We start from the raw sequence: 25970 nt of genomic DNA on the forward strand, positions 1-25970 counted from the left end.
GGTTCAGAGAGCTCATTGCTGTATCTGATCCGACCTTGTTGGTTTTCGTGCAGTTGGATAATCATGTTGAGGAACTTTGGGGGGCATCCGATGTGCTCTAGTATTTGCCAAAGCCCTTTCCTGCTCACGGTGTCGAAGGCTTTGGTGAGGTCAACAAAGGTGATGTAGAGTCCTTTGTTTTGTTCTCTGCACTTTTCTTGGAGCTGTCTGAGGGCAAAGACCATGTCAGTAGTTCCTCTGTTTGTGCGAAAGCCGCACTGTGATTCTGGGAGAATATTCTCGGCGACACTAGGTATTATTCTATTTAGGAGAATCCTAGCGAAGATTTTGCCTGCAATGGAGAGCATCGTGATTCCCCTGTAGTTTGAGCAGTCTGATTTCTCGCCTTTGTTTTTGTACAGGGTGATGATGGTGGCATCACGAAGGTCCTGAGGCAGTTTTCCTTGGTCCCAACAAAGCTTGAAAAACTCATGCAGTTTGACGTGCAGAGTTTTGCTGCCAGCCTTCCAGACCAATTAGACAAAACTAAGGTTTTAATAAAATCTGCAGTCAACGTCAAGATATAGCTTGCAATGGTTTTGTTATGTGATATAATCATAATATCTATAAGAGCTTGTTTGTCCTCTGTATGAATCTAAGTGCTTGCAGAGATAAATTTTAGGGTTGGTAAGCTGTGGAGACTACTACCTGCTGTCCATGCTATAATCATGTGAAATAAAGTCTGTGAAATGATACTGGAGGTCTCAGAAAGGTTAATGCAATTGACAAAGGTGCATTAAATACATGACCTGTTGATCAGAGCTGACTTTAATTAGGACCTAATGCTGGAGTCATTGGCCTGGGAGAGGACACCATTTGCTTATTCTATCAATGGGTCAGGAGGATTTTGGGGAGATGGCGGTGGTACTTCTCTGGTGCTCTGAGGTTCTGGGTTCCCTTTGTCTCAGCAGTGACTCCAATTAACAGCGAGCTTCATGCTGTGTTGGTGGTGGAAACCTTAAATCTCTTATTCCCTCTGTAACGTGCTCCTATTTTTCAGGTTTTTTTGTGTGGGACTGTCCCTTTAAGAGAATAAAGTTTGTACAGCCCTGCAGGTGTTTGGAAAGTGACTGTGAACTGGCAGCAGGCATTGAACAGCATGCTCCAAAAATGGATACAGTAGAAGCAAGGTAGTGTCCCTAAATCCCAGATGCAGAGCCCATGTGACAGCATATTGAAGAAGCAGTACTTTGCTCAGGGACCATATTAAGGAGACAGCACAGGAGCAAACAGCTCTTGGAAGAAATGTTGTACTGGATTGGTCTCTTGTGGTTATAGGCCAGCTGTCTGATTTCCTCCTGTTTGTTATAGAGGAACAAGAAATGCCACTCTATGACCAAAAGAGTGAAGGTCACTTTTGTTTAACTGACCCATGAAAAGAGTTCTTCTGGCAGAAGAAATACTACGCTTGGATAGCGACCAGAGTGAGAGTCACTTGAGTTCGGATGACCCACAGAAAGGGTTCTGGAAGCTTTGTGAGCATCACTTGATTCGTGTCTCCTATGCCAAAGAAGAGGGGAGTTTTGGTCTAAAAAGGACATTTCACTGGAAGCAACTCAATAAGGGTTTTGTGAGTTATAAACATTCTATCACCCCTAGTCTCTTTTATCCACTTCATGAACTGCTAATTTCATCTAAAGCCTGCGTCTCATCCATCTAAAGACTGCGTGTCGCATCAATTTCAAGTCTTCATATCAACACTGAATTGCTGAAACTGAACTTTGAACTAGTTTCCGAGAATTATCCCTTGAGCTGTAGTGGCTTGGCGTATTTGCGCATAGTTGGGGGTTAAGTTAGATAAGTTTAGGCAAGTTAGTTAAATTAGATAGTGTTATATTATTATTTATTAATAATTAAAAATATTATTTTAAATATAACACCATCTGGGCTCATTTCTATTGCTGCTTTCTGATACATAGCTCCTCAAACTACCCAAGGTAATATTGGTGCTGTGGGCAGATCTGTGTATCAACTTGTACAAGAGAATTTATTTAACCAAACATGCAAGAAAAATGTAAAAATAAATAAATTTGTATTTGCAATCCATGAAAATGTAGAAATGTATTCAACTATAACTGCCTGGAAAAGATTTTTACCAGACAATGCATGTTGAACAAATTCTCAGTGCAGAATGAGTTATCCATTGACATATCTGCATCCCTGGACAGTATTTTATATCTGCATGATGCCATGAGTGAGTCTACAATAGCTTTATGAAAAGATGAAATCAAACTTCAAAAAATGGTTCTACAATAACTCAAATTATGCTCAGAAAACCCCTGAAAAATCTCCAGCTCTGTTGATTGGCATAAACTATTCAAAGTTCAAATTTACTTTCAGAATAAACACATGACATCATAAGATTCTTCTTCCTGCAAGCCAGCCAAAATTTCCACCTATTAGTAACTGTAAAGTGTACTCAAGAAGAAAGCTATGTATACAAAAGAGAGAAATGCAAATAAAGAAAGAAATGCAAAGAAACAGATTTTGCAATGCAGAAAAAGAAATATTCAGTTATAAATAATTTGGAAAGTTCTAAGTCCTCAAATGAGTCTCTGAATGATTCTGTTGTTGAAGAGTCTGATAGAGGGGTAGCATTACATCACAATGTTGATTCAAGAATTAATATATATTTCACTTTAATATTAAAAACATCATAGAAACAAGTCTCTCAGAGTGACAAGGGATTTCTCACAAAGACTACTATGTTCAGCATCGAAAACTGAAACAAAAGTTTTCAGAAGATGTAAGCTGTTTGAACAGATTTACAATCTCATTCCCCTCATTCTTGATAATTCCACTCGGGAAGCATCCCCTTAGCAACAATGAAGGAAGAGTCAATAGAAAAATCATGACAATAAAACCTCTTTTCATTTAGATTCAAGCAATGAAATCTGAATAACTGATGGATAAAACAGCAGACAAACTTGGAATGATATTTTCTTGGTTGATTTAGGTGCAAGGTCAGTGTACCACAATTTCAATCTCTACATTGAACATTTTTCAAGAGGGTCTTGTGGATCCTGATAATACTTTGCCATTCCCTCAAATGTCGCTCAGATAATTGAAGCATTAACCTCATTTGAATTTGCATCCTATAACTTGAGACAAATCAAGCCAAACCTGGATAATCGATTAACCAACAATCAGAGACCTTGGAGCCTTCCTGGACCAGATTCAGGTATTAAATGACAATCTAAGATTATCAAAGTTGAAAGCCAGAATACACTAATTTACAAAATATTTCAAATACAACAGAATCCCTGGTATCCAGCACCTAAGGGAATTGTGTATTCCGGATATACGAATTTTCCGGTTGCCTGAGACACACACTTACAATGCCTCACTAATACACCTGCATTAAGAATAAACAGTTTAAAAAACAAAAGACAGTGCAGAATGTAAAGTAACTTAAAATAAAAAGTATTGTAGTCCTTAATTATGCAAAGTTCACTTCAATCAGGTAATTCCTATAACTTACAAAATATAAATTTAAATTTGAACCTCGGTCAATGGCAATGTAACAGCATGGAGCTAACTGCTGCACTCACCTTGCTGCATTCATAATTAACTACCCCTCCCCCAAATTTACAGATAAAGTGCACACTGATGTCTGAACTGTCTTGGAACAAGGTGAATAATAAAAGTGAGACTGAAGGGCTGTGGAAAAGGAATGGACAGTTGAAGTGAAGAGTGTATGAAAAGGAATGCATGAATGGTGAGACGGAAAACTGGGGAAACAACCTCACAAAACAGTGAGATATTTGGCAACATACATGTGCCAATTGCCAGATTTTTCTTTACAATCAAGTGCATGAGAGAGTCGAGGGCTTTATTATGTGAAAAATATTTGAATGAGAGCCAAGATTCAAAGATCACAAATCAAGCTCAACTTGACCATAAATCTTTGAGTGCAAGCCAAGTGTTGAAATTTCCATGGATGTTAAATAACAGCAGTCAAGGTCTCTGGAAAAGTAATTATGCAACATTAAGTCTCAGCTGTGTCTCTGTGCTTTATATTTACATCTCTGAATAAGACAATTATGGTTCAACTCCAACTGCAGAAATTTATACAGGTACTCCCTGACATATGGCCGTTCTATTTTGGTCAACCGGACGTATCTCAGAATAGATGGATGTTGGAATTGCATATATGTCAGAATTTGTGGCTTTAACTCTCACGCAAATGCCAACCGAACACCAATACATGAACCCACTGTGCATGTGTCACCCGAAGACTCATGCATGTGCACAGGAATCAAATGGCTGCACCCAGCCTACGAAGCCCAGGATGCTGACTAACAAGTTAAGAAGGCACATTTTGGCTCTTATGTGCCCTGTATCCCTGTTATAGTTTGTCAAAAACAACAGAAACATGTACATTTTATATTTTTTCTTAAAAAAATGCATTTGTATGTGCAGATGGATGCAAGTCACATAGGTCGCAAGTAGAGGAATACCTGTACACATAAATCTAAGCTTACACTCCAGCACAGCACTTTTGGATGATTTTCTGAGCTTAATTTAAAATAGTCCTTGGATCAATTTGTACAAGGGCTATCTGCACCTTAAAATGCAGCCAATATCAATGAAAATAGATTTGTTGACTATGGAATCTTGAGTAGTGCAATTGAAGTATTTTATTTACTTTAAAGTGCTATGGAATGCCCAGAAAAGAACTTGAAAGGTATAACATAAATTTTAATCATTTTCTTCTTGTAAATTGCTTCCCTGATGGACAATACTGCAGGTTGAAAGCTACAATCTAGTCCAGTTTTTTTTCCCATTTTTCCTCATACTTAAAAGTTGTTGGTTATACCATTGTTCAAAGGTCATGAACAGTTGCTTCAAGCTAATGCAAGAATATCATGAAAGAAAGAAATTAAATTAGTTACCCCTGTATTATTATCAATGAAATTGCATATTCAAAATGGCTTGAAAAACATCTTTCGAGCAGTTCTTGGGGTTCAGGATGATGAGCTTCTGACCTGATTTGGTATGTTTTGTGGTGCCTGGCCTTATTAGGAAACAACAGACCCTTCCAGAGTGAATGCAGTTATTGGCTCATGGCCAGGAGGATGGAAAGCTTGGAAGAAGGACCTCCTGCTTCTAACACATTGAGATTCTCAATACAATCTCAGTGCTTCCTGAACACTATCTCTTTCTGAACACTACCTCTTATGGTTCAACTCCAACTACAGAAATTTATAAAGGTACTCCCTGACATATGGCCATGTTCTATTCTGGCCACTCAAGATGCTCATGGGCCCAGGGTTCCAAGGAGTCAGTGGGAAGGTTGCACATTCCTAGAATCATTTCCTCCATCTGCTTAGTTATTGTTTCCCATGATAGAAGTCAGAAAAGAACTTCTGTTTCTGGAGTTGCTCATCTGAGCAATGTTGTCTGCCCAACACAGAGGAACTGAGCACAATAAGTCCCCCAATGCTGAGGGGAACATTTGCTGGAGAGGGTTGAGATCCCTGCTCTAGGCAGTCACAGAACATACATAAAAGGAAGTGTAGCTGCCTGGTAGACCATGAAATCTATGCCAAGTCTGAAATTATGGTCTTCAAATACCAATATCCTCAAACAACTATAAGCTCTTCAGGCAATGGCACATTTCATCAATAGTGGCTCCCAAGATATGAGAAGACATCCATTTTTCCCATGTTCCATGTTTTGCTGTGAACATTCATTGATTGAATTGGGCCAGGCCTTTGTCTGCAGATCTTTAGTGCAAGGCCTATCCTCTTGCCTGAAGAGAGACCTGAGTTGTGAAGAGGGTACCAGGCATATTTGCCTTCAAAGAATTTTTTTTTAAATATTCCCCCCCCCCCCCCCCCAACCCCACTCTCTGCCTTCAGAGATTTGAGCATAAGATCGGGGACATCATGTTGCAGCTTTACAAAAGCGTGTTTAGATCACAGTTGGATTATTATGTGCCATTCTGCTAGCCACACTTTGGAAGGATGTGATTGTGCTGGAATGAGTAGAGAGCAGATTTACCAGGATATTGTCTATATTAAAGGACTTCAGTCATGGGTAAGATTGGATTCGCTGAGCCTGTTTTCGTGGGAGTGTAGGAGGTTGAGGGTGACCTGAAAAAAGTACAGAAGATTATAAAAGGCATAAATTGAATAAGAGAGTCAAAATCGTTTTCCCATGTCAGTGGTATTAATACTGAAAATTGAATTTTTCCAATCACAGAAAAGAAGCTCTGGTCTGTTTCTCATCTCATCAGCAATGGAGAAACATGGATGTCCCAGATTCTAAAATAGTCATCTTTTATTCCTGTCTGCTTTTTTCCCCAATCTTTCATTCTATACTTTTTGTTTGAACTCATGGACATATGTAATAAAACAGAAAACTTCAAATGGACATGCATTAACAGTTTGCTTAATTTTGATGGAGTTTATCAAGAAAGAAATATTGGTAAGGGATATTGCACAGCTTATGTTGAAACATTGCCATGGGACCATTAAAATTCACACGAATGACTGTGGTCGACAGACAAATCCTCTACAAAGTATCAAAAACAACAATTAACACAAGGCTTTTAAAATACTGGAGCATCAGTCTGAGTTAGAGATTCATTTCCTGGAGGGCAGGAAAATTTGAACTTGCATTCCTGGCTCAGAAACAAAAATGAGGGGGTTGACACCATTCATTAACGTTTTCTACACATTAAAACCATAAGGAAACTTGAACAAAGGCCCAAATAAATCAATAGAAACTCATCATGAAAAGTAAAGAGCCACAATCCTGTTAGGAAAATAACCTGAGTCAGCTGAAGCAAAATATGCTCATTTTCCTGTTTGTTTTCAGATGTAGGAGAGCCTAAGACTAGTAAGTATATATTTAAGGTGAGGGGGGGAGATACTTAAAATGAATTTGAGGGACTGTGTTTCACCTTGAGAGTGAAAGATATATGGAACATGCAGCCAGAGAAAGTGGTAGATAGTCCTGGTCTGGAGGACAGTTTAGAATGTTGGGATTTCAAAAAGGATGAACATTCCGTAGGCAGCCAGAAGGATCCGGACCAAGCCAGTTGTTCCTCTCTCTAGAAGAAACACAAGACAACTTCGAATTTTGTGCTCTCTCTCTCTCAAAGATCTTTTGGCTTCACTTTACCAAACAAACTGAATTTTGTTTCTGATCTTTGCTTCGGTTGAGATCGAAGATTTGAGAGTCTAAGTTTTTCTGTGGGCTGGTTGGAAATATAACTTAGACTTTAATTACATATGTTATATTTAGGCTGGGGAATTTATTAGTTTTAGACTGTTATAGAAATTTGCATAGTAACCAATGGGCATTGTTATAAAAGGGGGGATTTTGAATTAAAGTTTGAAGGTGAGTTTTTGTTAATAAAGTAATTGTTTATCTTTACCCCTGTGTGATATGCCTTCTTGTAACAGAAGTAAAACTCGATGCTTCCTCTGCTAAAATTATCACAGTCGGATTCTGACAGAACATCAGTTTTATGCCTCAGAACCACGTTTAAATAATGGGGACTTGCATGTAGAAATGCAGACTAACATGCATTTATTTCACACCTTTAATGTCATGGTGATACACTTAAAGATGCTTTTCAGAAAATTAATCAGAAACAAAATCATGCAGTTATATTCATAAATTAGTTGTCTTATACGTAGAAACCAAACAGAACGGCTGATGTGCTTGTAACAATATGGCACAAACTAAAATACAAACATAGAACATTAGAGCACAGCACAGGCCCTTCAACCCATGATGCTGTGAACTATACAAGCCTCCTCAACAAATTAAACCTTCCTTACCTCAGACCCATAACACTACTTTTTTTGCATCCATGAGCCAAATGATATAAAGAAATATAGATTGTCTGTTCATTAATCCAACCTAAATAATTTTATTTTACTATTTTATATTATCCATTGAGCATGCTTGAGATTTCCTTTCCTTTCCTTTCTTATATTTCTTCATTCTAAAATCCAATGATAAATTATAAGGAAAATGATTTTATTGTCATGTTCATTGCAAAATGTACAAATGCACTGAAATTCTGACGCTGCAGGCAAAAAGGTACTTGGTTAAAAAAAATCTCCAATAGTATCTGTTCAATGGAATTGAAAAGGAAATAATAAATACAAAAGATAGATAATATTCACAGTTACCAAAGTGCAAGAATAAAAATAATGGTGTCACAGTTGTGCATACAGGCCTTTTTGTAGTGGGGTTGGGGTGGTTTGAAAGCCGGATAGCTGTTGGAAGAACATTATTCTTGAAACGTGCCAACATGCTTCTGTACCTTCTTACCAAAGATAGGAATGAGAAGAAGTTGTGACTAAGGTGGCGGGGGTGTTTTATGATGTTAGCTGCCTTCTTGAGCCAGAGTCTCATAGAGATAGATGTCTACAATGGATGGGAGGTCAGAGAAAGTGATGGACCTGGCTATGTTTGTGAGCTTCTGCAGCCTTCTTCATTCCTGGGCATTCAAATTACCAAACCAGGCTGCCATGCAACCAGTCAGTATATTTTCCATAGTGGACCAGGAAAAGTTGGACAGAGTATCTGACAACATGTCAACTCTCCCCAGAAACCTGGGAAAGTAGAAGTGCTAATGTGGCTTCTTTACAGTTGCCTTTATGTTCTAGCACCAGAAGAGGACTCTGAAATATGGACTCCCACAAATTTGAAAGTACCTTCATTTTTAATTAATTTTAACATCTACTTGTATGAAATAATGTTTATTTACACAAACCAATCGCGTGGAAAGTTCAGTAGATGGAATCAACATTTTTTTGGAATTGGTTGATAGAAATAATCAACTGAATCAAAAGATAATGTTTATTAGAAATTCTTGTTGATGTCTTTTTGAACAGATTCATCCCATTTATTTCATAGATTGATAGAGTCAAAGCAGAACCTTCAGTTCACCATCGATGCATTGATCCCATTTACCCTCAAGTCTGTAAGCCTTCCATGCCTTTGTTTTTTTTTAAACTTTATTTAAGATTTTATAACATGAATAACATATAGGACTACATTAAAAAAAATTAAGAATAAAATAATAAAATTACAATACAATATCAGTAATCTAAATAAACTATACCCTCCCCAATAATTATTACACATTAATAACCCAACTCAAATTAGTCTAACCCCCCTTTCCCCCAAAAAATAAAGAGTGAAGAATTAATAAAGTTAATAATATATGTGAGAAAAAAAACCCACTTACAAAAAAAAACATAACCGATTAAAATACTAACAAAAGAAAGTAATTAATACTAAGATATCAGACTTAAAAAAACATATTTAAATCAAACTTAAATGCATATATTTAACAAACGGAGTTAAGATGAAACATATATTCAACTCAAACTTAATATAAAAAATTAGTAGTTAGTAACATTATCTATCAAAAATTCTTAAACAATAATCAATTCTTAAAAAAAATTGTAGCATGAAAAAAAGATGAAAAAAAACTTTCTCTATAGAGATAAACCTTCACCAAATATCAACTAACTTCACATCTATCATCATATTAGTCACATAAACCACCATCTTAAAACAAAATTCAAACCTCATTAAGCATTGTACAATTCAATTTTAGTACTCTTCCACCATTTTTCCCTTTTACTCTTGAATAGTTATCCAATAAAAGGTCCAATACCACATTTAAATATCCCCAATCATTACGTTAAAATTCAGATATCCAAATAATAAAAACACATCTACAACGAAATCCATATCTTCAACAAATGGAGCATAAACCACAAACAAAATTCAAGCCTTATTAAGAATTGTACAATTCAATTTATAACTTTCACCATTATTCCCTTCGTACTATAACTAAAATAGCAAAATAATATACACCAGAATTACCACTCCTTTCACCTTAAAGTTAAAGAAAAAATATTAAAAAAAACTTATCCATCCCATTCACATTTAAATTTCAAATATTCCTCATCTACTGAATAAACTTTACAAAAAAAAACCACATCAATTTTTAGTTTTTTTAAACAATCAAATACTTTCTTATGCTTTTTTTTTAATATTTAAACAAAAAAAACCCCTTCACTCTTTAATCTAACAATACAAAAAAAAAGGAAAAAAAAATGGGTAGGAGGTTAAAAATACCCCCTCCTGTCTAAACCGCGCAATGCGGTAACTCCCCAAAAAAAATGGGTGTGAGATAACTCACACGTAGCAGATGACTTTCAGGAAATAGTGCCTATCCAGTTCTCTCCCCCAACTCTCACTTCATCTTAAACTAACATCCTCATTATTTAATATCCTTTTTTTTTAAAAAAAAACATTAGAAAAAAAAAGGGCAACTCTTCTTTTAATCAGCTCCAACTGCCGAGTCACCATTACAGCCATTCCTTCTTGGAGCATGGCTCTTTTCTTCCATCTCTTGTCTCCTTAGAGATCGCAGCGGACTATGTCTCTGTTGAAACTGAGTAATTGACAGCTCTTGAGCAAATGCTATAGCTTCCTTTGGAGAATCAAAGAACTTTGGTTGGCAACCATCTTGAAAAACCTTCAAAACAGCTGGATATCTAAAGGTTGCCTTGTAACCTTTCTTCCACAAAAACTCTTTAGCAGGATTGAATTCCCGTCGTTGGAACATAACTTCTTGACTCAAATCCGCATAGAAGAAAACTCGATTATTTTGAATCATCAAGGGTGATTTTCTCTGTTGTGCATTTCTAATAGCCACTCGTAAAATTATTTCTCTGTCGTAATAATTCAAGCAACGAACCAAAACAGGTCTTGGACTTTGACCTGAAATAGGTCTTCTACGCAAGGCTCTGTGAGCACGTTCCAGTATTATACCTTCCGGGAAATGTTCTTGACCCAGCACCTGCGGAATCCATTCAGTAAAAAATTTTCTTGGGTCTGGTCCCTCCATACCTTCCGGCAAACCAATAATCTTTATATTGTTCCATCTGGATTGGTTTTCCAAATAATCAATCTTTTTCACCAAATTTTTATTTTGAGTTTGTAAGTCTTCGACCATTTTGGTCACATCAAAAACTTGATCCCGTATTTCGTCTATATCTTCTTCACACGAATTAAATTTATCTCTCATTTCAAGCTTAAAAGCTCCAAACTCAGCCATCTGTTGAGAATGTATTTTCACCAAAGTATTGAACCTAGTACCAAGTTCAGTCATAATCTTGGATAATCCCTGCATTGTATAAGATAATTTAGATTCAAGATTCACAAAAATCTTTTCAATTGGAAGAGATTTTGGCTCAACAGATTCCTGCTTCTTCTCCAAAGGATCTTCTATTCCTTCCTTCATTCTGGTTGCCTTCCTTGTAGTATGATTGCGTGTGGAAACCCCAGCCACAGCCTCTCCAGCAATGACTGGAGGACGCTGGCCAGGGTTTTCCCCAGTCCATAATGTATTAAATTCTCCCAGTACATCAAGTTGTGTAGGTTCTTGTATCTCAAGAGATGCAGTTTGCAGCGCCACCTCTACAGATGACAAATGCCTTTGAGTAACTCTTTGTTCTAAAGGCTGTTTGGCGCCCTCTTTAAGGGGCTCTACTGATGTAACATGGAGCTCTACATCCGAACACTGTACCTCTCTCCTGGGATCCATTTCACGCTGAGTCCCGGTGTCTCTCCTGTAGGTAGGCTCCAAAACTTGAACTTTTGGAAAATGTAGTTTTTTGATGATCTGTTGTCGTTTTTTTTTGCTCTTTTCCACCAATTGTACCATCATAAGTTAAATTAACAGCACTGAAATTATCTAAACTTTTAAAGAATTTTAACGGGCATTTCTAGAAAAAACAATAAGATAGAGTCAGGAGAGGACTGGAAGGCACGTCTGATCCTTACGCCATCTTGCCACGCCCCCGCCTTCCATGCCTTTGTGATTCAGTTCTTGTGTGGGAGTATTTGCCTTGAGTCAGCACATATCAGACTAAAAATGTCTACATGAAATATTCCACCTTGGAGCCCTTCTTAACTTCCTGACTCTCATGTCAAACCTATGCCCATTTGTCTCAAGATATTCCACAAACAGAAAAAGATTGTTAATATCTACTCTGTCTGCTCTCCCCACCATTTTGGGCAACTCTATCAGGCACTCAACCCCTTGGCTACATCCACTCCAGGGGAAAGAAATAAATCCTCCTGCAGTCTCCTATCTATCTCCAAAAGAAATCCAATCAATCTGTTTTTACTCAGACAGTGTAAAGTAGGCCAAAGTTCCAGGCAATCTGGCACATGCAGCAACATAAATACCTAATTACATTGAAGAACAACCACAATTAGTTAAATGATTAAAAGTAAAATCATTAGATTTTAGACACCCTGTAACAGACCACAGAAGAAGGAATTCGATTATATTCAGGAGATTTAGAGAGAAACTAAAATAATTATCAGACCAGAAAGGCAAGAAAACATTGAGAAAAGGACAACCAAAAATTGTAAACTTAATTTTAACAATTAGATAGTAATTATGACTGAAACTAAGATCTCAAATTCAAGATACACAGTGCTTTTTTTTAAAGATAGATTATTTCATAATTGGATTAAGTGTCGTCCTGTTCACTTTCCTGACATATACAACTTAACTCAAAAATCCATAATTTGTCATGAACTCCAGAAGTTGCCATCAAATGTCCAATCCTGCAATGGTGACATCGAATGATTCATCATTTGCTTTTTCTTTTCATTTCAATCAATAAAGCAAAGTCTGTGAATTATTTGTCTATATTTATGCAGTAGTGAGAATAAAGCTTCAAAATAATAATTGGTGATGCAATGCTGCAGTTTTATTTACCCAGAGCACAAAGAAGTGTCATTGCAGTTATTCATCCACATGCAAAGATCAATATTGCCAGCTTTACTGTGACTGAATGGAAGAAGTGGATCCCCACTGTAGTTTAACATTGCTGCAGACAATCACTGACTATTGGTATCCCTGAACAAAATATAATCTTCTGCAGCCCTCAGATATTTTTGCTTTGAATTATGATCGCCTGGATATAGTGGATCTTGAATTACATCTATCATATATAAATATCACTTGACATTTCAAAGAATATCACAATAATTTGAATCAAATTAAAAATCACATGAAACAAAAATCACGCTGTACATGCACAGTTAAATTACAAGAATGAACTGGTTTATTTCCTTGTAATTGCTGCTCAATCCAAAAATAATGAAGAAAATAGCTAAGTATATAAATACAGAACACAGCATAGATGCAAAAACGAATAAATTACGACAGAATCTGAAATACTATTTTTGATATTCTTATGTGCAGGATTTTACCTTCAAGATGTGATCAGCTGTCCTGCGACGTGACAGTAACAGGAATTTAAAGGTTTTCAGATGCAGTTTACACCACGTGAAATCAAGATTTTCTTTTATGTTCAAAGCTGTCAGTTGCAACTAACATGAATTAACAAGCGAGGTAACATCTTGCAGACAGAGGACAAACAAAAACATGCAGTCAGGTCGTGCTGCACCTCAAGAAATACTTCATGAACTTGAATACAATCTAATAAGTCTCCTGCAAGTATGTACATTCATAACACAAGGTTAATCTTTGTTTGTATAAAAAATAATCAGAGTTGAGCCCCCTAATGGGCATGTTGAGAAGAGTTAATTACATACTGCACTTTAACAAACAAACATTATTGCACAAATGTGATCCAAGGTTAAGCACAACACCCATATCTGCATCCTATTAGTACTTCTACAATTTATTTCAATCAGTTTCAGTTTTTAAAATAATAGATCACAGCACAATACAGATAATTTGGCCCAAGTTGTGCTGACACCTACAGAAACCTACTCAACAATTGAAACATTCTCTACCTCACACCCATGAATCCCTATTTTTCTTGTATCCATATGCCTAAGATTCTGAAAGATGACCCCATTGTACCAGCCTCCACCACCAATGCATTGTAGGCAATCACTGAGTAATTTTTTTTACCCCTGACATCTTCCATAAACTTTCCTCCCCTCACCCTTATACAGATGTCTTCTGGTGTTTGCTACTCCTGCCCTGGGAAAAAAGGTGTACCCTATCGATTGCCTCTCATAATCTTGTAGATCTCTAGTAAGTTGCCTCTCATCCTTTTTTGCTCCAAAGAAAAAAGTCCTAGCTCTCTTAACCTCACCCCAGAAGACACATTCTCCAATCCAGGCAACATCCTGGTAAATCTCGTCTGCACCCTCTCCAAAGCTTTAATGAGGTGACCAGAACTGAACACAATATTCCAAGTATGGTCTAATGAGAGTTTTGTAAAGGTGCATTACCTCACAACTCTTGAACTCAATCCCCTGACTAATGAAGGCCAGCATACCAGAAGATTTCTTAAATACCCGATCAACCTGCGCGGCAACATGGAGAGATCTATAGATTTAGACCCAAAGGACTTCTGTTCTTCCACACTGTTAAGAATCCTGCCATGGACCATGTACTCTGCCTTCAAGTTCATTCTTCCAAAATACATCACTTCACATGTATCTAGATTTAATTCAATCTGCCACTTTTCTGCCCAACTCTAAATCTGACGACAACCTTCTACACTAACATTTTCTTCCTTCATGTCATCTGCAAATGTACTGACCCATTCATTTACTTCTTCATCCATAATACCATAACATATAGGAGCAGAAAGAGGTTACTCAGCACATTAAGTCTGCCCCACCATTTTCCCCACTCAGTACCACTACCCAGACCTCCCCCAAAACTTTGATGCCCTGGCTAAATCAAGAACCTATCAAGCTCTGCCTTAAATAAACTCCATGATTTGGCCAGCACAACCACCTGTAGCAACACATTCCACAGATTTACCACCCTCTAGCTGAAGAAATTCCTCTCCATCTCTTGTTTTAAGTGGATACCCTTCAATCCTGACATTGTGCCCTCTTGTCCAAGACTGTCCTGTCATGGGAAACAATCTTTATTCATCTACTCTGTCCATGCCTTTTGAACATTCAAAATGTTTCAATGAGATCCTACCTCATTCTTCTAAATTCCAATGAGCACAGGCCAAGAGCTGTCGAATGCTCCTCATTTGTTAATCCTTTAATTCCCAGAATCCTCCTTGTGACCTCCTCTGAACCCTCTCCAAAGTCAGCACATTGTTTCTTAAATGAGAAGCCCAAAACTGCTCACAACAGTCCAAGTGAGGTCTCACCAGTGCCTTATAAAGCCTTAGCATCACATCCCTGCTCTTGAATGTTATTCCTCTTGAGATGAATGCCAGCATTGCATTTGCCTTCTTCACCATTGCATCAACCTGCAAGTTTACCTTCAGGCCATCTTGCATGAGGACTCCCAGGTCCCTTGGCATCTGGGTATTTTCAATTTTCTTCCCATTTAAACAATAGTTTGCCCAATTATTTTTCTACCAAAGTGCATGATTGTAAAATTTCCAACATTGTATTTCATTTGCCACTTCTCTGCCCAGTCTCGTAATCTAAGTCCTCGACAGCCTCCCTATTTCCTCAGCACAACCTGCTCCTCTACCTACCTTTGTATCATCAAGTCATTTAGAAAAGTTGAGCTCCCAGACAGATTTCTGTGGAACTCCACTAGTCAATGACCAGGCAGAATTTGTTCTATCTGTCACTACCCTTCACTTTCTGCAGGCAAACCAGTTCTGAATCTACACAAGGTGCCATGGTTCAGGGAAGACCATTGTTGATAATTACATTGAACTGTTCCAATCAAAGAGGTTTTAAAAAATTCTAGTTCTTCATCTGGTTATTCTGAAATCCAGATACTCATCTGAGAAACAGCAATTATAAAGGTCAGCTGTGGAGAGGTTAGAGATCAGTGCAACATTAGTGCTCTGCAGAAGCAAAGTTTGATTTGAAACTCATTTTTTAATAAAAAAATGAGTTTCAAATCAAATTTTATTGTAAGTTTGACACATCACACAGAGTATGTAATTAATTGATAAATGGTTTTTTTTTGCTCCCCTTGAGGGGTTAGTTGGGGTTGGGGGAGGGAAGGTGGGCGGGGTTTGTTTTTTTGTGTATTTATCTTAAATTTATAAATAAAGTTTTCAAAGAAACTCATATTTTGACAACATTCCCTCTCTCCTTCAAAAGGCCCAGATTACATTTTTTTTAAAACATTTCATTTTAGAGTAAAAAGAGTGAAATTTAAGGTTGAAGGTTCAACATCTCTAACACTGAGATTTGTGATTATGGCCATGGATTCTATCAATCTCAGTACGTTTTTTTTCCATCAGCTTGACAAAGCTGCATTTTCTGTAGGAACTGTGATGAACATGCATGATTTGACTCTTCTGGTGGCAGCACTGAAGACCTCAAAGTATTTGACAAACTTCACAACTGGTAGGACAGAAAACAGGTCATCTTGCTGGATACAGAAGTCTTGACAATCAAACCCCAACAACTTCATCTTTCACATACACAGAGAATTCTCCACCAATGAAATCTAAGATGATGATGAACAAGACTGCTTCGCAAACTGTAAACTTATTTTAACAAAATTATAAAAGAAATGGGACTTTGTGACTTTTACCGGGGAGAATGTAGCAGAGAAAATAAGAAAGTAAACCTTGCAAATAATGATTGACAAGTCATGCAGATATCAGCACACAAACCATCAGAGAAAGGGTATGTTCACACAGTAGATTCAAAATAATTGTTCACTCTTTAAGGGCACCTTGTGGTGTGGCAATAAAATGTTCTGTTCTGAAATAACATGGTCACTTGGTATATATGTGATTACTTCACTTTAGTAACATTACTTTGAGAGAAGAAATCAATGACCCTGCCTGAAGGTGCAAATTGGAGAATTCATCAATCACAAAATGCTTAATAAATGGGGAAGGGGGTGAGGGAGGGAGGGAATGGAGGGGGGAAAAAGGGGGAGAAAACGACACTGTATATATTTAAGAAGAAAAATGTCTGTATGTATCTTGGTCAATATGGTTTATAGTGTGAAAAATAAAAAAAATTAAAAAAAAATCACAAAATGCTTCATTTAAAACTTCCATGTAAGTAAGTGGCACTTGGATAAAGAACAGAGGCCAACCTCCAACCAATGATGTTATACCTTAGTATGGGGAGGGAGAAGTGCACTCATTGATTTTCTTTCCTTTTTGCATTCAGACCTAAATCCAATTGCCAGAGAATGAGTTGGAAAGATTCAGGTAACAAGATAGAATAATTATTCTCATTTGGGAACATTTTGCAGGTTTTTTTAGAGGGAATCTCAAAATGAAGAGTCAAGTCATTTTATTAGAACGGTACAGGAACTTTTAATTGATAACGCATTTGAAGAAATTCTGTGGGTCTGATAGATGCTGATAAAATTGAGATTTTAGACAATAATTCACATACATCTTTTTTTAAAAATGTCCAATTTCTTTAAAAATCTTCAAATAAACACTTTTCAGCATCTCCAGAAATTCATGCTCAATATCTGAAACAATCACAAGCCCTTTAAGATTATTTATTAATTCATTAAAAAATGTAATTTATAGCAATATTTACACCTGTAATGCTGCCACAAAGCAACAAATTTTGTGACATGTTCATATCAATAAATTATAATTCTGAAATGTTCAGCTAAAATACCAACTCCCAAATTTTTTCATGGGTATAAAATGAGCTTCCAAGTTCCAGTCACAAGAAGCAGGCTATTCTCTGACTCATTTTGTTCCACTCTTTGAACCAATTTTCTAGTGTTGCCAAAAGTACACCTTATTTTGTATGCAATGTTCAAAGAATATAAAAATATAACTGGGGCTACAGGCACATTTTGCAAATAATTAACTACTAATTACACAATAATGAATTATTTTCAGTATATTTACAAGGTTACCAATGATCTAATTTTAAATCTCTAACATGTACATGTTAGAGAAAGTAGATGAGAGAAGCAATTTGCATCCTGATTTGCACAAATAGTATGCGGGCAGCAACCTCCTTTGAAGAAGACCGCAGAACCCACCTCACTGACAAAAGACAAAGGAGGAAAAACCCAACACCCAACCCCAACCAACCAATTTTCCCCTGCAACCGCTGCAACCGTGTCTGCCTGTCCCGTATCGGACTTGTCAGCCACAAACGAGCCTGCAGCTGACGTGGACATTACCCCTCCATAAATCTTCGTCCACGAAGCCAAGCCAAAGATGCAAGTATAACTGAAGATAACATTCAACAGTTTGAATTTGCTTTTACATATTAAAGAATTTAAAGTAGCAAAGAATAATCAAAATATTTCAAGCGAAGTAAAAATCAAAACTTTGTAGACACACTTCCTGCTTGAAAAACAGGAACAGCAAGTTACAGATAACAATGAGTAAGAAAAGCTATAGATTTTATCGCTTTAGCTTGCAAGGTATAAAATCCTGTTTCTCTCATAAATTTTATGTTGCAGGTGGGCCCCAGCATTTCATATTTATCAACCACTAAATTTATAAGGACTCTTCATCACCATAATTTTCATGTTGGATCCTGTGTTTCTGAAACACACAGTTCGCTGTAGGCACAATTGCTGAGCCTTTATCAAACAAAATGCCTGCTTCAAACAAAGCCCAAACACTGACCTCCAGCTATCTTCATTAGTCACTGATTACATACAGCACATCAAAAATTAACTTAAAGCTTCCAAACACAGCAGGAATTTGGGGAATTAAATACTCACCACCTCAAGTCTGTCAAACAACGACAATATAAATGATCCCTTTAATTAAATTCTGGCTGGAATCTATGCAGGTAGGCAGTTTGTCGAGATTAGAAAGAAGCAGTAAGCTTTGAAGGAGGCTCCAGCTTTGTCCAAATGAAAGCTTCTATTTCTCATTGGCTAAAAGCAGAACAAACCTTGGAGATTCATTCGAGTATGGATCATGTGATAACCTATCATCGTCTGCCTGAGAAATGATAGAATGTTGGCACTGCACAGGACATTTCAGCCCTCCAGCAGTCATCAGTCTCTGCCAGCTTTCAATTTGTGTGTACTCACAAGTGAATGAATGTATTTCAGACCTTCAAAATGTGCTGATTCTCCAACATGTGCTCAAATCCTGCTGGAATAGATATTAATGGGGCACCACAGTAAAAGCTCTGCTAGACTCCAAATGCTTCAAAGGCAGATGACCTAAAAAATGCTAAATGTCTGACAGTTCATCTATTTAATTTTGCTGTCCAGAGTTTTTGTTCTTTGTGACACAACAGGGTAAGACAAAATAAAAAATGAAGCGTGAAACTTCCAGAAATGACTCACAATATAAGAAAATGAAATTGTATTGAGGGAAGAAGGCAAGGCAAACGAGAGAATCCTTTCAAGTTTACAAGTAGTTAATCTTTTCAAGGTTACAATGCCAAAAACAAAGGGAGTTCAGCTTTTTAAATATTAGCCACGATGCAAATTTACTATTAGGCTCATTGAGAATCTGAGTGCTTCAGGCTGGGTTTGGTTTGTGTGCATGCAGGGAAATACTGCTCAAGTATTTCAGATCAATTACAAATGATGCTGAACACAATGGTGTTGAAACAAAAACACAATCAAGGACAAAGACTAGCCAAACAGATGTAAAATTCAAATAAAAAGATGGAAACATTTGAAATTATTTTACAGTTAACAATTACAATCTTCAAAAAGCAGCAGAAGCATGTTTTTTTTTAATATTTTATTTATAAATTTTAAACCATAACTTCAAACATTACATTAAATTAAAAAAAATTCAAAAAATTATACATGGTATAAATAAAACAAAACCACCTACTCCCCCTCCCACCAAAAATGCCAAAAAAAAATGAGAAAAAAAGATAGAAGAAAGAAAGAAGGACTGGAGAATGCCAAGGGAATAAAGGATTTATATCATAAAGTTTAATATTGGAGATTACAAAGAATTGAGAACTTCAGAGAGTTAATGAAACATTCAAACGCACATTTTATAAATATGGGCACCATATTTTCCAGAACAAGTGATATTTATTTCATAAACTATAAATAATCTTCTCTAATAGTATACAACTACGAAGTTCTGCATGCCATCTTTCCAAATCTAAATCTTTATGTGACTTCCATGATATTGCTATGCATTTCCTAGAAACTGCTAAAGCAATTTGCACAAATTCAATATGATTCATAGTTAATTTTAATGTAGGTTTTGTAACCCTAATACTACTCAATAAAAATAACAGAAGATCGTATGGGAACTTGACCCCTGCAATCCATTCCAAACAAAGCATTGTTAAAAGAGCTAATGGCATTGACACATACAAGAAAAACTCCTTTACATTGTTCAAAAGAAATTTCTAAAAAGTGGCAGAGGTGGGACATCAGCACATTTAAATTGCAAATGAAATACTGCAGCAGAAGGTCTTTTATGGAGACTATCAATTTCGGTTTTTTGAAATTGATTGTGAAGCAATGATTTTTGGTGACTCATTGCTGGATATAACAGGACAAAGACGTAGCTCACCATTATCTTCTAAAGAAAAATTTGGTAGTTCTGGAAATGGAAGAAATGGTAGAAATGGGAAAAATGGGAAAAATGGGAATGGAAAGAGTCCACCTCCTTCCGAAAAGGGATCTTTGAGACTGGAGTCTTTTGGATGAAAAGAAGAATTTTCTTATTTTATTTTTTCTTTTGTTATTATGATACTTGGTTGATACTGATTGTTTGGCTGGGGAGGGGGAGATTTGCACCAAGTTCTTTACTAGTCATCACCCACTGGTGGGTGATCCACACCCAATTTTTGTTTAGGGGATTACTACCTCTTGGTAGTTTTTTTTTGGGGGGGGGTTTATTTTATTTTATTTTTTTAATTTTTTTTACTTTTTTCTTAGTTTTTAATTTGTGATTTTTTTATTGGAGGGCCTATATATGTTGATTTGAGTTTTTATATAAAGATATTATTGGTATTTAGTAATAATAGTAGATATGTCAAAGTTGAGGTTTGCTACTTTTAATGTTCGAGGATTAAATAGTCTGATTAAACATAAGCGAGTCTTGGTGTACATTAAGAAAATGAAAATTGATATTGCCTTTTTACAAGAAACACATTCGAATGTGAAGGAAAGTTATTGGCTTTGACTCTGTTGTATAATAATCAACTTATTTCTTTTTCAATACATAATCAAAATTTATTGCATTGGAGATTTAAAGGTGTGGAAAACTTGGGAGATTGTTTTAAAGAGGGTAAGTTTTTATCTTTTAATCAGATGAGGGAAGATTTTGGTATTGATAAGAATTCTTTATTTCTTTATTATCATATTCGATCTTTGGTAAAATGTATGTTTGGTAGAGATATGATTTTACCTAAAATTACTAAATTTGAGATTTCCCTTATGAAGGCACAAGAGAAGGGTTATATTTCATTTATGTATCAAATATTACAGGATGGTATGGATAAAAAGGGTTGGGATAGACCTAAAATTAAATGGGAAGCGGATATTAGTTTTACTTTTTCTGAAGAGGATTGTTTAGATATTTGTTATGACAGTGTAACTAGATTGATAAATGCACCTTATGCAATGATTAATTACAATTTTTTACATCAATTATATTTGACACCCGAAAAATTTTTAAAAATATGGTTTTAATTAATCAAATTTGTGTTTTAGATGTGGTTGGAATTTTTTTTCATGCTGTTTGGTCATGTATACATATACAATCTTTTTTGGAAGAAGATCCAATCGTTTTTAGAATATCTGTATAAAATTAAAATAGTTTTAGATCCAACAATATTTTTATTGGGTAGTTTGCAACTTCTGAAAGGCTTGGGATTAGATAAGTTTCAGCTTGCTTTTGTATATTTAGCTTTATCCGCAGCAAAAAAATTTATTGCTAGTACGTGGAAAGATTACAAATATGATTGATATTAATAGATGGCATAATGAGATGAAATATTGTTTAATAATGGAAAAAATTACATATGTTTTGCATGATAATTATAATTTTTTTATTAATAAGTGGTTGTAATACTCAGAATATTTACATTTCAATTTATATTGATTAGATTTTAATATGTATATTTAACTTTTTTTAAAAATAATCTTTCTTTTTTATGTCTCTCCTTAGGAGAGTTGGCTGAAGGGGCGGGGGATCTTTTCTTTTCTTTATATATGTGTGCGTGCGTGTGTGTGTGTCTATATATATATATAAATGTTCATGTTTAATTGTTGTTTATGTCATATATTATTTGTTTTTTGAATGAATAAATAAAGTTTAAAAAAAAAAGAAATTCTGCAGCAGGACTCATTACAATCCTGACCATTCACTTAAATGCATAATTCCACTTCTTTGAACTGAATATTTATGCAAAAACTTATGATTTACTGTTGATACAAAATCATCACCAAACATTTATTTCAAAGTTTATCAGTTCAAGTTGTCACTTTTATTTATCATCATACCATGGTCAAACGGTAAAGGCGAGATAGTGTTTCTTCAGGACCATGGCACATATTTACATAACTATAAGATAGAAGTCAAACACATAAAATATTAAATATTAGGATGTATACAATAAAAGTCCATGGTACACTATCCACATACATTCTTGGAATTCAGGAGTCTGATGGCCTGGGATAAAAAACTGTTGCCCTATCTGGACTTAAGGGCCCGAGTGCTACAGTACCTCCTACCAGATGGCAGAAGAGCTTACGTGAGGGGTGTGTGGAGCCCTTCACAATGTTTATTCCTTTTGCCTGCATTAAGTGTTGTAGATGTCCTTCATGGTAGGAAGAAAACCCCCAATGATCTTTTCCACTGACTTCACAATCTGCTGCAAGGTCTTACAGTCCAAGGTGGTACAGCTTCCAAACCAGGCAGTGATGCAGTTGCGCAGGATGCTCTCAATATATCCTCTGTGGAATGTCATGAGGATGTCAGCCTTTGCAAGAAGTAGAGGCACTGCTGAGTTTTCTTGTCTATGGAGATGGTGTTAAGGAACCAGGTGAGATTCTCCGCCAAGTCCACTCCAAGGAACTTGATACTCTCGATGACCTCAATGTTGGAGCCGTTAATGGTGAGTGGAGCGAGGTCCCCCTGGGCTCTCCTGAAATTGACAACCATCTATTGTTTTTTTAACATTCAGATACAGGTTGTTGGCTCTGCACCAGTCCATTAGCATCTGCACCTCATCTCTGTATGCTGACTCGTCATTCTTACTCATCACGGTCATGTTGTCAGCAAACTTGATGATGTGGTTTGAGCTGTGTTTAGCTGCAGTCATGGGTCAACAGAGTGAACAACAGTGGACTAAGCACAAAGCCCTGGGGGGCCCTCGTGCTCAGTGAGGTGCAGTTTCCAATTCAGAATGCCTGAGGTCTTCCTGACAGGAAGTCAAGAATCCAATTACAGAGGGAGGTGTTCAGACCCAGTAGATTCAACTTCCTTATCAGGTACTGTGGTACAATTGTGTTGAACGCTGACTTGAAGTCAATAAACAGCATTCGAACATAGGTCCTTGTTTTCCAGGTGGCTAAATGGAGGACTGTGACTATGGCATCATATGTGGAGCAGTTGGGTCTGTATGTAAACTGCAGGGGGTCCAGTGCCAGGGGCAGCAGGAGATTGATGTGCCTCATTACGAGCCTCTCGAAACATTTCATGATGATGGGCTTGAGTGCGACAGGGCAATAATCATTTGAGGCAGGACACAGTCGACTTTGTCGGCATGGGGACAATGGTGACTGCTTTGAGGCATGTTGGGACCATGGCACTTCTCAGAAAGATGTCAGTGAGAATAGCTGCTAGTTGAGCTGCACATCCCCTTAGCACTCTGCCAGGGATGTAATACGGTCCAGCAACTTTCCACAGGTTGACCTTGCCTAGCTTACTCTTCACATCGGCCACTGCATGACATAGCAACCTGATCGGCTGGAGGAGGGGTGGTCTTCTTCGCCACAACATCCTTTTTCATTACAAAATGCACTTAGAGCTGTTCAGTTCAGCACAGGCAGACGGTGGAGTCTTGCAGTTGGTTATGTCTTGGATGCCCTTCCACGGGTCGCGTGACCTTGCTGTCCAGGAAGTTGCTGTGAATGTGGCGGGCGTGTGTACATTTTGCTTTCCTGATGCTACCTTGTTGTCTACTCTGAAGACAGTATCTCAGTTTCTGAGCAGCCCACGCACCTCTGCTGTCATCCATGGCATCTGATTGGAGTGAATTATGATGGTTTTGGGCACAGTGATGTCATCTAAACACTAAATGATGTAGCTGGTCATTGATGCCGTGTTCTACTCCAGATGGATATAGTCGCCACTGGTTGCTGGTTTCTTAAACCTGTTCCAGTTAGTGCGCTCAAAGCAGTCTTGGAGTGCATGAATGGTCCCTGCTGGCCAGGTTTTAACCTGCTTCTGAAATGGTTTGGAGCACATGATGAGCGGTCTGTATATTGGGTTAGCATTACAGAGATGTGGTCTGAGTATCTGAACTGGGGGCCTGGCTCCACTCAATATGTACCAGAAATGTTTGGAAATACTCAAGGCCCAACACGTTCGCCCCTCTCATAGCACTACTTAGAGCTTGAAACTTCCCTGAGAGCAAGACACTTCATTTTCAAACACCATTTGATCAAACAAGATCCCCATTTGTGACTGGCATTTTGGAAGCTGCAGAAGTGCTGGGGTAGCAGATTAGAAGGATCAGAATAATTGGAAGGGATTGTGCCCTCAGTAAGCTTCTGTGCATACAAATGCAGTGTGGCTCACTGGAGAATGTCCTTACTTTCTATTCCTGTAAATCAAACTATTAATTACTACTAAAACTATCCACTTTGAAATTGTAATACTAAATTACAATCCACTTGGCACATTAATGCAAATTTTAATTAGGGACAAACATTTTAAAATTACACAAACTTAATTTCCCAATTTTGTATTCAATCTGCCCTCTTCCTTGGATCCCAATTTGTAAAACTTTTTTGACCACCAGCCTGGAATGTGGTAGCTTGTCAAAAACAGCTTCTTACTCACTTGTATCTTTCAACAAAACGTAGTTCTAAATCTCTTAAATTGAACAGCTCTAATATATGTTTTTACATTCTTTGGAATATAGATATGACCAGCAAAATAAACATCTTATTATCATCCCAAATTTTCCTTGAGAATGAAATGGTAAGGTATCTTCAATTGCTGCAGCCTTTCTGGTGAAGATAATCCCACAGAGCTGTTCTAAACTTATCAAAAAAGAAATTGCTATATATTTTGTTCCACCATGGCTTGAACAGCATGATAACCTCACCGCCAGAGGGCAGAACACTCTAGATCAAGTGTACGCCAACATTCCTGGTATGTACGAGGTTGCCCCTTGCCACCACCTTGGATACTCAGACCACATATCCGTCCTGCTAACCCTCAGCTTTCAGGCCACTTACAAAAGGAACAAAACCAATTAGCAAGAAGATCAGTATGTGGATGTGGGGCATGCAGGGCCACAACATCGCGACAGAATGGCTTTGAGACAATAGACTGGAACTGTTTCAGAGAGGCGATCACCCACAATAGCTACGTGAACATCGAAGAGTCATCAGTGAGGTGCAGTTTCCAATTCAGAATGCCTGAGGTCTTCCTGACAGGAAGTCAAGAATCCAATTACAGAGGGAGGTGTTTAGACCCAGTAGATTCAACTTCCTTATCAGGTACTGTGGTTCAATTGTATTGAATGCTGACTTGAAGTCAATAAACAGCATTCGAACATGAGTCCTTGTTTTCCTGGTGGCTAAATGGAGGACTGTGGCTGTGGCATCATACGTGGAGCAGTTGGGTCTGTATGTAAACTGCAGGGGGTCCAGTGCCAGGGGCAGCAGGAGATTGATGTGCCTCATTACGAGCCTCTCGAAACACTTCATGATGATGGGCAATAATCATTTGAGGCAGGACCTGAATGACTGGCTTCATGAGCAAGAGAATCAAGGATGTCACCAAGATCAAATGCTGCACAACCAGGGCTAACGAGAAACCACAGTT

The 25970-nt window shown here is 37.2% G+C and overlaps 1 protein-coding gene across 10 annotated transcripts in view; it reads right to left on the reverse strand.

Moving 5' to 3' along the window:
- dtnba (dystrobrevin, beta a) overlaps positions 1 to 25970 on the reverse strand; it is a 493032-nt gene that overhangs the window by 288915 nt on the left and 178147 nt on the right. The gene's annotated exons all lie outside the window — the stretch shown is intronic.

Source organism: Narcine bancroftii, chromosome 6 (assembly GCF_036971445.1).
Source record: "Narcine bancroftii isolate sNarBan1 chromosome 6, sNarBan1.hap1, whole genome shotgun sequence".
NCBI lineage: Eukaryota > Metazoa > Chordata > Chondrichthyes > Torpediniformes > Narcinidae > Narcine > Narcine bancroftii.